Raw genomic sequence first — 4,332 nt, 5'->3', positions numbered from 1 at the left:
TAGATTTTGATTCGCTAAAACTAAAACTCTCCCTTTCTTCCCATAGGGTGGGCCTCGTGACCAAGAAACAAACAAAACTTATCCCAATCTGCGGAAAAAATTAATATTTGGGTCGACATTTGTAAAACTCTAATTCCTCTATCTCAAACCCCACTCTATGGGGATAGAGGGAGAGTTTTAGTTTCAACGAATCAAAACAAATGTTTAAGACAAAAAGTACGTAGTTTTTTATGTAGAATCTGATTCTACAGTAAAAAATGGGGGTTCTCATTTGAAATTTTGAAGTTGTCTTCCGCTCTACCCCCAGGGGCTGGGGTGGCAGGCTAATTTTAGCATCAGCAGATGTCCCCCTCGAAAATAATCAACTTTGGATTCTACACATTTTTTGTGTGAAGATTATTTTTCGAGTTATTGTGGTTTGTCAGCATAAAATTTACACCCAATATATACACTCCTGGAAATTGAAATAAGAACACCGTGAATTCATTGTCCCAGGAAGGGGAAACTTTATTGACACATTCCTGGGGTCAGATACATCACATGATCACACTGACAGAACCACAGGCACATAGACACAGGCAACAGAGCATGCACAATGTCGGCACTAGTGCAGTGTATATCCACCTTTCGCAGCAATGCAGGCTGCTATTCTCCCATGGAGACGATCGTAGAGATGCTGGATGAAGTTCTGTGGAACGGCTTGCCATGCCATTTCCACCTGGCGCCTCAGTTGGACCAGCGTTCGTGCTGGACGTGCAGACCGCGTGAGACGACGCTTCATCCAGTCCCAAACATGCTCAATGGGGGACAGATCCGGAGATCTTGCTGGCCAGGGTAGTTGACTTACACCTTCTAGAGCACGTTGGGTGGCACGGGATACATGCGGACGTGCATTGTCCTGTTGGAACAGCAAGTTCCCTTGCCGGTCTAGAAATGGTAGAACGATGGGTTCGATGACGGTTTGGATGTACCGTGCACTATTCAGTGTCCCCTCGACGATCACCAGTGGTGTACGGCCAGTGAAGGAGATCGCTCCCCACACCATGATGCCGGGTGTTGGCCCTGTGTGCCTCGGTCGTATGCAGTCCTGATTGTGGCGCTCACCTGCACGGCGCCAAACACGCATACGACCATCATTGGCACCAAGGCAGAAGCGACTCTCATCGCTGAAGACGACACGTCTCCATTCGTCCCTCCATTCACGCCTGTCGCGACACCACTGGAGGCGGGCTGCACGATGTTGGGGCGTGAGCGGAAGACGGCCTAACGATGTGCGGGACCGTAGCCCAGCTTCATGGAGACGGTTGCGAATGGTCCTCGCCGATACCCCAGGAGCAACAGTGTCCCTAATTTGCTGGGAAGTGGCGGTGTGGTCCCCTACGGCACTGCGTAGGATCCTACGGTCTTGGCGTGCATCCGTGCGTCGCTGCGGTCCGGTCCCAGGTCGACGGGCACGTGCACCTTCCGTCGACCACTGGCGACAAAATCGATGTACTGTGGAGACCTCACGCCCCACGTGTTGAGCAATTCGGCGGTACGTCCACCCGGCCTCCCGCATGCCCACTATACGCCCTCGCTCAAAGTCCGTCAACTGCACATACGGTTCACGTCCACGCTGTCGCGGCATGCTACCAGTGTTAAAGACTGCGATGGAGCTCCGTATGCCACGGCAAACTGGCTGACACTGACGGCGGCGGTGCACAAATGCTGCGCAGCTAGCGCCATTCGACGGCCAACACCGCGGTTCCTGGTGTGTCCGCTGTGCCGTGCGTGTGATCATTGCTTGTACAGCCCTCTCGCAGTGTCCGGAGCAAGTATGGTGGGTCTGACACACCGGTGTCAATGTGTTCTTTTTTCCATTTCCAGGAGTGTACATCCTGTAATTAATAATGATGTTCTATGTTGACGAAAACCTGATGTTTGTTTATTCAGAATGTTAAATGGTTCAAATGGCTCTGAGCACTATGGGACTCAACTTCTGAGGCCATCAGTCCCCTAGAACGTAGAACTACTTAAACCTAACCAACCTACGCACATCACACACATCCATGCCCGAGGCAAGATTCGAACCTGCGACCTTAGCGTTCGCGCGGTTCCGGACTGTAGCGCCTAGAACCGCTCGACCACCACGGCCGGCCAGAATGTTAAATGCTCAGAAGTTCTTTACCGATTGCTTTGAAACTTGAACACACTGTTGCATTGAAATACGCACGTGTATGTATATACCTATTCCTTTAAAATTTTTAAAATATAAATAAACATGTAATGCACACTGAAGAAACTGGTACACCTGCCTAAAATCGTGTACCGCCCCCGTGAGCACGCAGAAGTGCCGCAACACGACGTGTCATGGACTCGACTAATATCTGGAGTAATGCTAGAGGCAACTGACACCATGAATCCTGCAGGGCTGTCCATAAATCCGTAAGAGTATGGGTGAGTGGAGACCTCTTCTGAACAGCACATTGCAAGGCCTACCAGATATGCTCAATAATGTTCATGTCTCGGAAGTTTGGTGGCCAGCGGAAGTGTTTAAACTCAGAAGAGTGTTCCTAGAGCCACTCTGTAGCAATTCTGGACGTGTGGGGTGTTTCATTGTCCTGCTAGAATTGCCCGAGTCCCTCAGAATGCACAATGGACATTAATGGATGCAGGTGATCAGACAGGATGCTTACGTACGTGTCACCTTTCAGAGTCGTATCTAGACGTAATAGGGGTCTCATATCACTACCACTGCACACTCCCCACACCGTTGCAGACCCTGTGGTCAGTGGATTCATGAGGTTGTCTCCATTCACGTACGCGTCCACCGCTCGATACAATTTGAGTCGAGACTATCTAACCAGTCATCAGAAGTCCAATGTCGGTGCTGACGGGCCCAGGCGAGGTTTAAAGCTTTGTGTCGTGCAGTCAAGAAGGGTAGATGGGTGGGCCTTCGTCTCCGAAAGCCCGTACCGATGATGTTTCGTTGCATGGTTCGCACGCTGACATTTGTTGATGGCCCAGAATTTGCAATTTGCGGAAGGGCTGGATTCCCTTTACGTTGAACGATACTCTTCAGTCGTCGTTGGTCCCGTTCTTTCAGGATCTTTTTCCGACTGCAGCGATATCGGAGATTTGATATTTTACCAGATTCCTGATATTCAGGGTAGAGACGTGGGATGGTCGTACGGTAAAATCTCCACTTGAGCGCTACCTCGGAGATGCTGTGTTCTTCCGCTACTGCCCCGACTACAACACCACGTTCAAGTCCACTTAACTCTTGATAACCTGCCATTTTAGCAGCAGTGACCGATCTAACAACTGCGCCTGACATTTGTTGTGTTATAAAGGCGTTGCCGACTGCAGCGCGGTATTCAGCTGTTTAAATATATTTATATTTGAATACGCATGCCAAAACCAGTTTCTTTGACGCTCCAGTGTATAAAGCGGAAGCGTGAATAAAAAAAGATCTTGAAAAGGTCTTAACAGATTTACTTTAAATTTTTACATTGCAGTCTAATGAACATTCAGACAGGCATAGGCTATTTATTTTTAATATGTGTAATATGTAAATATATATAAAGAAAAATGTTGAAGATTAGGTGAACTGATAAGGTAAATAATGAGGAGATTCTAGAGAGAATCGGCGAAGAATGGACAGGATAGTAGAGCAACTGTTGAAACATCAAGGAATAACTTCCGTCGTACTGAAGTGCTACTGTGATGTTAGCAAACAGGGAAGGTGTATTTATAACTTATGATTAGAACACCAATACAGAATCTGAATGTGTAATAACAAACTCTGTGGGAGGGAGCAACAGGAGATGAGCAAAAGGGTGAGAGGTAACGGAGACAGAAAGCAGAAAGGAGAAGCTAGACAGGCTGTAGGAGAAGGTGGAGAGAGAGGAGAGCAGAGGATGGGGAGAGAGGAGAGAGAGAGAGAGAGAGAGAGAGAGAGAGAGAGAGAGAGAGAGAGAGAGGGGGGGGGTGGAAAGAAAGTGATGGAGAGAGAGAGAGGGTGGAAGGAGGATGAGATGGACAAAGAGAGAGAGAGAGAGGAAGAGATGCACATAGACATGGGAGATTAGGACGCATATACAGTTCCTACAGGTTGTTTCAAAAATGACCGGTATATTTGAAACGGCAATAAAAACTAAACGAGCAGCGATAGAAATACACCGTTTGTTGCAATATGCTTGGGACAACAGTACATTTTCAGGCGGACAAACTTTCGAAATTACAGTAGTTACAATTTTCAACAACAGATGGCGCTGCAAGTGATGTGAAAGATATAGAAGACAACGCAGTCTGTGGGTGCGCCATTCTGTACGTCGTCTTTCTGCTGTTAGC

The sequence above is a fragment of the Schistocerca serialis genome, chromosome 12 (genome assembly GCF_023864345.2).
Source record: "Schistocerca serialis cubense isolate TAMUIC-IGC-003099 chromosome 12, iqSchSeri2.2, whole genome shotgun sequence".
Taxonomy (NCBI): domain Eukaryota; kingdom Metazoa; phylum Arthropoda; class Insecta; order Orthoptera; family Acrididae; genus Schistocerca; species Schistocerca serialis.
This window is presented reverse-complemented; position numbering follows the sequence as displayed.